A 9,968-nucleotide genomic window follows, 5' to 3' on the forward strand; every position below is an offset into this window, starting at 1 on the left:
CACACACACACACACACACACACACACACACACACACACACACACACACACACACACCCCTGCTCAGCCCATAGTTTTCCACAAGGACAGATGTTTAACTGCATTCAACAAATGGTTTCACACTGTGGTTTCTATGTAATCCTTCACCTAGGATGCGGCAACGCAGTGGTGCTGTGAAGATTACAAGCTTATCCAATTAGCCGTGTGCTAACACCAGCTGAGCCAATCAGGCACATCTAAACGCCACAGTCACTGGAGTGCTGCCGGGCCGCCACACACCACTGGAGCCACTGAGAAAACGTGAGCGGCCTACACACCACAATAATGGGTTGGCCTCTATTTTTGTCAACTGTAATGTTCAATTAACGCCCTGCTTTGCAAATTGGTTTCAAACTCAAGTATTAGAGAGGAAAGCTTAGTTAATTCAAGCGTGGATAATATTATTACTGCTCAGAGAGACCCCACACTGTGTCTTTTAGCTTTCTTATTGTCCTCATACAGACTTTGAAAAAGGAGAACAGATGAAAAGGTTCACAGTTCTAATGTTTTGATTCCATTAAATGTCGTCTACACAAATATTGTTTGATTTGATGTAGAATAACAGGTTTTATTTAAACTCGAAATACACAACAAATTTGATTCTTGAAGTTGCATTTTCTCTGAAATGTGATAGTAAAGATGGACGAGACTTGGTGGCGGTCTCAAGACCAGTGTTGGAAGAAGTAGGCTATTCAGATCCTTTACTTAAGCCAAATTACGGATACCACCCTGTAAAAAATGCTAATAGGCTAGGCTACTACTTAAAGTATTAAAAGTAAAAGTAGCCTACCCCATGCTGAAAAATCCTCTCAATTTAGAAACGGGAAAGACCCAAACTGTTCTGTCAATCAACCCAGTGTTTAATGGATTAATCACATCAGCTGGACTTAAATCTATGAATTGTTGGGTACAGGGACGTGCACAGGTACGGGCTATTGTTGCCTAGGAAACTGCCCGTTTGCCCTGATTGGCTTAGCTGGCCCTCTGGTAAAAGAGCCTAAATACATTTCTTTCTTCATTTTTTTATTTTTTATTTTTTGCTTTGTTGGCTGCATTGATACACTAATACGCCAATCATTACTAAAGTTAAATCAAATTAAATCGCTATATCATCCAATCTTGCCCTCCGCGAGGCCCTCCACCCCCCAGTCACGTGACTTTGTTTACACACGGAGTAGGCCTACTGCAAATGAAAGAGGGAAAGCCCTTCTGCCTTCACGTAAGTTTGTTAAGTTATAGAAATTATGACATATGCCCTGTGAAGAGTAACTAAGAAAACAAACAAACACTTGAGCTTTGAATAAAGTTAAGCCTCAGCTTGTAACGTTTGCACCACGTAGCGCAAAGCTATAGTAACGTAAAACTATGTTATCAACCAGAGCTAACGACAGCTGTAGCAGCAGCAGGCTAACGTAGCTACCTTACGTCCGTTACATGAGCGTGCGTTCTACAGAGAAGAGAGAGGCTCGAGGGATGGAATGGTCTGGGCTCTTTAATCGTTCTCCAAAGGTTGCAACGTTAGGGGAACGTAAGAGGAACTTCCTCTAAAGGTTGCAACGTTAGGGGAACGTCCTCTAAAGGTAACAACGTTAGGAGAACGTTCTCTAAAGGTTGCAATATGAGGGGAACCATAGAGGAACGTTCTCTAAAGGTTGCAACGTTAGGGGAACGTTCTCTAAAGGTTGCAACGTTAGGGGAACGTTCTCTAAAGGTTGCAATATGAGGGGAACCATAGAGGAACGTTCTCTAAAGGTTGCAACGTTAGGAGAACGTTCTCTAAAGGTTGCAACGTTAGGAGAACGTTCTCCAAAGGTTGCAACGTTAGGAGAACGTTCTCCAAAGGTTGCAACGTTAGGGGAACGTTCTCTAAAGGTTGCAATATGAGGGGAACGTAAGAGGAACGTCCTCTAAAGGTTGCAACGTTAGGGGAACGTTCTCTAAAGGTTGCAGCATTAGGGGAACGTTTTCTAAATGTTGCAACATTAGGGGAACGTTCTCTAAATGTTGCAATGTTAGGGGAACGTTAGAGGAACGTTCTTTTAAGGTTGAAACGTAAGGGGAACGTTCTCTAAATGTTGCAATGTTAGGGGAACGTAAGAGGAACGTCCTCTAAAGGTTGAAACGTTAGGGGAACGTTCTCTAAAGGTTGCAGCGTTAGGGGAACGTTCTCTAAATGTTGCAACATTAGGGGAACGTTCTCCAAATGTTGCAATGTTAGGGGAACGTTAGAGGAACGTTCTTTTAAGGTTGAAACGTTAGAGTAACGTTCTCTAAAGGTTAAAACGTTAGGGGAACGTTCTCTAAACGTTGCGGCGTTAGGGGAAGTTCTCTAAAGGTTGCAATGTGAGGGGAACGTTAGAGGAACGTTCTCTTAAGGTTGCAAAGTTAGGGGAACGTTTTCTAAATGTTGCAACGTTAGGGGAACGTTAGGGGAACGTTCTCTAAAGGTTGCAATGTAAGGGCAACGTTAGGGGAACGTTCTCTAAAGTTTGCAACGTTAGGTGAACGTTAAGAAAACGTTAGGGGAACGTTCTCTAAAGGTTGCAACGTTAGGGGAACATTAGGGCAACGTTCTCTATAGGTTGCAACGTTAGGGGAACGTTCTCTAAAGGTTGCAACGTTTGGGGAACGTTAGGGGAACATTCTCTAAAGGTTGCAACGTTTGGGGAACGTTAGGGGAACGTTCTCTAAAGGTTGCAACGTTTGGGGAACGTTAGGGGAACGTTTTCTAAATGTTGAAACGTTAGGGGGACATTTTCTAAATGAACGTTCTGGGAACCAAAATGTTTTAGCTGGGATTACGTTGATTACAGTCGACATTCTACGTTGAGTTTTTCAGCCAACAATCAGTTTCAGTGATAGTGAAAGTCGCCTTACTTTGTTATTAGATGATACATTAATGTCACAGTTGGTTAATGTAATGAACTCTGCATTGAAATAAATACATTAATTGTAGCCTACTGTTAGTTGTGTGTGCTGAGGCCTTCACAACAAAGACAACTGAAGAAGAGAGAGAAAGGAGCAGCTAAAAGATCGGCAGTTTCGCAGAGCTGGATTCAAACGGTCAGCAGGCCGGCTGTGACATGCATGTTGTATTTCTTCTTTTATAATATATATATACACACACATAAATATGATTTATGGTGCCAAATCATAACATAGTTAACCACAGTGTAAAGGTCAACTGGCAGCACAAGTGACAGTGTTCAGTTTTTTAGCAGTGAAAAGTACAGTATACTGAAATATACTAAATTACTTCATTCAGATTCTAATACATCTACTCAAGATGAGGCCTACCACAAGTCTCCAGACCAGAGAGGGGGGGACAGCATGCGGAGCATCCCTCAACCAATCAGACAGCTACATAACGAGGTTGGTGAGTGTTCCCATAAAATGGACATGCAAGTGAAAGGGTAATAAGGAAAAGGATCGATGCTGTGGCCAATAGTATTATTAACTCAAAGGTACATTATACTGTAGTACTTATACAGAATTATAATGTAGAGACAGCTCCATCTTTGAAGGGGCGGGGGGGCATTTTTTCCAGATTAGAGCAATGGACCCTCCAAATGTCTGTGCATGTCGGCATACAGGGGTGGAATGTAACTAAGTACATTTACTCATTGTACTGTACATAAGTACAAATGTTGAGGTGCTTGTACCTGACTTGAGTCTTTTGTTTTTCATGGCACTTTCTACTTCTACTCCATTACATCTCAGAGAGAAATATTGTAGTGACAGCTTTAGTTACCAGTTACTTTACACATTAAGATTTTTGAAAAAAAACACAAGTGGTATATAAAATACTATGTTTTATTATTATAAATAAAACTACCCAACAGTACGTAGATCTAGAAGTCCAGCTGAAGTGATTAGACCATTAAACACTTGGTTGATTGACAGAACTGTTTGGATCATTTCCAGTTTCTAAAATGAGAGGATTTTTCTGCCTTGAGTACTTTATTCCAATAATACTTTGAGTACATTTTCCTGATGATACTTACATAATTTTGTTCAATCCAGGACTTTTACTCATTACAGAGTATTTAGTTTTAATGCTTTTACTGAAGATCTGAATAGCTTCTTCCCCCACTGCCGATATTTTACACAGATTACAACAGTTTGCCGGATGTCATTCATAATAAGAGGATCACCTGTTGCCAAAACCTAGACATGAGGATTCTGGACCTCTCTGGGGTTTTGTCAGAATCAATTTGCAAAGAGGAGTTGTCATGTGCAGTGATGTCCTGTCATCATTCTCTTCTAAATACTGCCCTCTACTGGGCACAAGTGGTCTTGATCTTTGGGTGGGAACAATGAGTCCACTTTTGAATTGAGGTGCATGAAGGGAGACCAGTGTTTTTTGGTCATGCTTCCAACTTAAAGATTAACATTATGCACAAGGAGCATATTTGAGCATATTTGAATCGCAGTTATGTGCCTTTCATGTTTGGCGTAATTCCCCCAGCCACAGATGCCACCCTGGTGTTCAGCTGCAGGGAATGAACTGAAGACTCTCTCAGCGAAGGTGCCACAGGTCGTTTATGTCGGAGAGAGAGAGTTATGACTATTTTCCACCCTTTGTTGTGAGGGGCAGAAGCTGGGAGTACAAAGTCATGAATGTGTGTGGGTGGTCTGCCGAGCCGAACGCGACCCCGATAAAGACCTCTGTGCCGGGTGGCTCTGAACAGCGCCCGCTCTAGCATGAACCTCACTTTTGTTCCGAGTGTCAAGGAGCACTAATTCACGACACATTATGCAAAAAGTATTAAATAGAGGGCCTGTTGAAATGGGTCGTAAAGACATCAGCTTTACCATATCAAAGGAAATGTCACCGGGATCTTCTTGTCCTGGAATGAAGATAAAAAATTGTTAAAATTCACATGAAGTACACGACAAACATACACATTAAACCCCAAATGTGTGTTTTTTTTTAAATATTGCCACACACTAGGGCATCATTTTTCTAAATCCTGTTTGTGTCCCCCCCCCCAATTTTCAAATTCGTTTGATATTATTTTATTTGTAAGTCTTGGTGATGGGCTCCTATTTTAAGCAATAAAGAAAGTAAGACATCTTTTTCTTAAAAATAGTTTAGTAGCCTACTATTCTTTCTGGCATCATTTCAATATGGCCAACTTAACTATTTCCTGGATTTTCCATCGCCATAGTTCTAATAAATGTATGTAGAAATGCAGGAAATGGTATTCTAATCAAAAACATTTTTTTGGCAGACGACCCCCACCCAGACCTTCTGTTTTGTGCCCCCGATTTCTCAAATCAAGGTTACACCCTTGGCTGTGCAAGTCGCGTCATGGGGGTTGCAAGTTTCATCTGTCTTACTAGTTTTTTCTTTTTCTTTTAAAGTAAATTATGTAATATAGGCCCATATAGTTATTTTTGGATTGAATTAAATGTATTTCAAACATGTAAAAGAACCCAGAAACGCTCTTACAGAAACTAGTATTGTTGCACAAAGTAGAACGCATGTTGAGATATATTTATATATAAATGACACTTGATGATTTGGGTCACAAATCAAGGAGTGGGAAGAAGTACACACTTATTTTAGTTAATAAGCGTCCTCAATCATAGTTTGATTTTCTTCTTTTTTTCAGAAATTGTGACAGATTGCATTACAAGCACCAATAACATTATCTCTGGAATGAGTGGGGCAGGATTAGCCTCTTCTTTTGACACACGGGGACAGTGTGTGAGGTATTTTTTCACTCACATAACAGCTCAAGATATTTTTCCTTTTTCCCAAATGCCTGCCCCAACAAATTGTAACAGCCCTTAAATATCCCGACAGAAATGATACATTTTTCTATATACAAATATAATTGAAATTTGAGTAGGCTGCATGTATTACGTCTTCTTTTTCATATTGAACCTAAATAATGAAATATCGGCAATCCTTGAAAAATGAAAGTCAGTGAAATATCAGCACAAGATGGCGTCAGAGAGCTGCGTGCTCAGACACAGGGGCAGCCGGTGAGTTAATCATGGCTGTAGATGTATGTTGACATCACAGCGCCACTTTCAGTTTTGTGTTTTGTTGAGAAATAACCTTAACCATCCTAAATAACATTTACCACATGTAATAAATTCATAGCCACGCCCTAAAATACCCCCTGCTTTATCGCCGATTTTAAAATCAATGAGACAAGAAAATGAACATCCTTCTGGGTTAAAGAAGACTTCAAACTAACGATTGAGACAATAAACTCATGAATATGTTTACTGAGGTGAGAAGTGGGTCACATTCTCATAGACTTCTACAGAAACAGACCTCCTTTTGCAACTGCATGTATCACCCCTGCTGGAATTCAGAGATATATATATATATATGTGTGTATGTATATGTTGTCCTTTTCTGGTTTTAATGGCTACATTGCAGTAAAGTTATGTTTCCTTTTCTGAACTTACCAGACTGTTCTAGCTGTTTTTATTATTGACACCCCCCCCCCCCCCCAAAAAAAAGAAGAAAAAATTGTGAAAAGGCATTTAAAAAAAAGATCCATTTCTTGTTTTTTATTAATCGATTGTCAAATGAATGATAGATTTTTGATTAGAGAATCGGTTCTTTTAACCCAGCCAGAACAGTGTTGTTCACAGTGTTGCTTGTAGTTTGTAGCAGATGTGCTGTGACGGTCCTGCTTCTGTGAGTTTAATCATCAGCGTCCCCATCATCTTGTGGAATACTCATTATTTTGTTTTTTCCCCATTCTGGCTGCTTCCTTTAAAACAGAGTCGGGGTCTTACACACACCCTGCCAGCAGAGGGAGGCACAACACAACTCATTTGAAGTTGCTGCTTAATACAGAGGTATGTATTCCATCTAGCAGGGTTTACCCCCCCCCCCCACACACACACACATATAAAAGGGTTGAGCCAGCCCCAAAGGATAATCACCAACATCAGCATGATTAGAATTGAGAATAAGAATAACAAACTTAAATCCTCTCTAAATGTATTTAAGAGCCATTTACTAAACAATCGTTGAACAAGCAGACCATGAATTAGTTTTTATCTCCATTATCGCTGTACCGGACTCTCCTGCTGATTTATTTAAATTTACATTGTGTTTTTTTTGTTAATTGGGGTTCATTTACTAAGATTATATCCATTTTTGTGTATCAAATTGTCAGAAATAACGAATATGCATACATTTCTGTAGGTAATGCAGACTCCTTGCCTTTACTGTACGCAAACCAATCATGGTTACTGCTTTGTGTAGTATCCCCCTTCAAAGGCCCACTCTGAGCCAGACAAAAACCCTGATTTAGGATAGATTGTCAGTCTGTGTACTACAAATGTGTGTTTTTCTGATTTATAAAAACAATAGAGTTCAATATTAATGTTGTTTTGGCAGTAGCAGTGCTGACCATCACAAGTCCTTTACTTGCAGAGCTTGTTGCAGTTTTACAGACTTTCTTGTTGATGGGAGCATCATCAAGCAGCAGCTTCCATTCTAAGACCCTTTGAGTATGACGCCCTTTTTGCAGTTCTCCTATGAGGGGCCGACCCTACCGGCCTCTTATATTCACCCTTCACTTCTTCACTCAGCCTGCAGATGCTGACTCATGTTAAGGGCACAATTCAATACATTTTGGGCACCGACCAATCGAAAAATACCTTGTCATTCGATACCCAATTTCCATACCTAAAGGAGTAAATCTCATCAGCGTCAGCGGGCCAATAAGCATGCAGCATTCCTCCCCCAAGATCTAATAATGTCTGTGATTGGCTGTCAAACGTTACAAGTTGTGGAGACACGCAGAAAAAACTTGACGTTACACACAGAGATGGGGCTTACGTAGTTGGAGCTTGAAAATAAAGAAAAAGATTTCTTCCGTGTGTTAGTGTTATGTTAGTTTTTGTTTTTTATAAAATTGGTATAAAAAAAGGATTGTTTAGTAACCGGTATCGAAAAGTCGCGGTACTGATATCGGTACCAGTATCCTATATTTTTGAAAGATACCCAGCCCCACTGTCCTATGTTATGACTCATTAGAAATTACAACAACATAATTACATCATCCATATTCATATGTGCATATAAGCAGCAAGGACCTGTCTTAGCAACCAAACTGATGGAAGGTCCATGTGTGTACTGCTTTAAAGGGGACGCAGGACGCTTCCTGTTCACATGAGTCGACCCACAACTTTGGGATTGACAGCTGCCACGGAGATAGCAAGAGAATGAGTCAGATGGAGGAGAAATGAACCCACCTTGGGACTCTAACACACACACACACACACACATACACACACACACACACAACATTTGTAAATTCATGATTACACTCTAGGTCTGTGAGACAGGAATAAAAAGCATTCCTGCAGCAGTTACAATGTGAGCTGGTTTGGTTCCTTGCTTCATGAGTGTGTGTGTGTGTGTGTGTGTGTGTGTCTAGTTTCCTTCTGATAACAGTTGAGATACAGTGAAAGTAGGACTGGTTGTGGCTGAAATAGGGCATGAATAGAAATAGCTCTGTAGCCTGGGCTTCGCAGCCTCTAGAGAGAGTGCTGTGTCAGTAGCCTCATGGCTGTCTCTTCCGCGTCCAGGTGCGTGCGTGAGTGTGGGAGATCCTGCCCTGGACTCAACAAGCTCCTGGAGTCCATGAGAATGCATACGGCCTTTGCCAACGGCATTAAGATTAAAGGCATTGACAAAGAATGTGTTGTTGCCAGCTCAGATGGGGCCTGCATAATCTGGGACCTGGTGGAAGCCAGAACTCGCCCACTCAACCCCTTCTGTTTCTCCTCTGCTGAAACCGATTCACATCACAGGAGCGGTTCTGTCAATTTAGCTCTGACGGAGGCGATCGTCTCGTTAAAGCTTCAAGAACATTATATTAACTGCACACTGATTTGGTTTAGCAACGGGATGGACTGATATATGAAAGAGTTCTTGAGCCTGTTGTCTAAACGAAGGGACTCTAAATGTGTGTTAGAAGGCAAAAGTTGGTAGTCATAGTTTAAAGCGTGTAACGTGTGTACTGTATTTTACTGAAGCTCAGCAGCCATGGCAGGACAGTGCAGCAGCGATGGTGCATTGTTCTTTTAGCTAAAGAAGGAGCGCTTGTTCCCGGAGCAGACGGCACATATGACTCAGCCTACCAGCTGGTCTCTGTTGCCTACTTCATCTTTGGGAATGACATTTCCTTCTCCAAAGAGACAGGCAAATTAGCTCTCCATTTATAGGCATATCATGGCTTAAATGTTAGGCCACCATGTGTACTGTAGCAACACTGATCTAATTATGTGCTGCTGTATAGACACATTGCTGTCTTATTTGCTGGTTTATATTCTAATTTTGAGTTGGTAGCACATTCATGTTCAAAGAGTTGTGCTTTGTATGAGACGTTCCCTCACATCAAAGACAATAAAAATATAGGCCACACATAAAGGAAGAAAATACATCTAATGTATGTCTTTGCGCCTCCCTTTTGCAGAGTGAGGGAAGAACTTACACGTGTATATGAAATTAGATGCCAGTGTTAGCTGGGAGAAATCTTCTTTGCTGGAGAAATATTAAAAGGTAGCTTACTGTGGAAAGGGAAAATGCAAAATAAGCTCTAAAAATAGCATCAAATAACACTGGAAAGAGGAGGCCAAAATAGGGAGACAGCTGCCAAACACAGAGGTGATTATTGCTTAGCCACAAAGTCTCAAACACATGCATACTGTGTATGAGAGATGGCAGCGGCTCAGAGGAGCCCCTGGGTCAGTGTTGCAGGAGGTAAAAAGCTGGATGTCTTAGCTAGTCTCTTGGATGGGAATGATTATGCAAATGGTTTTTGGTAGCTTCATTAAAGGTCCCATGACATGGTGCTCTTTGAATGCTTTTACATAGGCCTTAGTGGTCCCCTAATACTGTATCTGAAGTCTCTTTTATATAGACCTTAGTGGTCCCCTAATAC

General features: G+C 40.9%; 2 long non-coding RNA genes across 2 annotated transcripts in view; one reads left to right on the plus strand and one right to left on the minus strand.

Annotated features, from left to right (window-relative positions):
* LOC117958341 overlaps window positions 1-1,030 on the minus strand; it is an 18,947-nt gene extending 17,917 nt beyond the window's left edge. Inside the window, exon 1 of the long non-coding RNA XR_004659698.1 lies at window positions 951-1,030. This is a non-coding gene — a long non-coding RNA (uncharacterized LOC117958341). The remainder of the gene's footprint in view (window positions 1-950) is intronic.
* The window catches only part of LOC117958340, a 24,611-nt gene extending 23,403 nt beyond the window's left edge, over window positions 1-1,208 (plus strand). The window contains exon 4 of the long non-coding RNA XR_004659697.1: window positions 953-1,208. This is a non-coding gene — a long non-coding RNA (uncharacterized LOC117958340). The remainder of the gene's footprint in view (window positions 1-952) is intronic.
* The last annotated feature ends 8,760 nt before the right edge of the window (window positions 1,209-9,968 follow it).

Source organism: Etheostoma cragini, chromosome 15 (assembly GCF_013103735.1).
Source record: "Etheostoma cragini isolate CJK2018 chromosome 15, CSU_Ecrag_1.0, whole genome shotgun sequence".
In the NCBI taxonomy this organism is placed as follows: Eukaryota; Metazoa; Chordata; class Actinopteri; order Perciformes; family Percidae; genus Etheostoma; species Etheostoma cragini.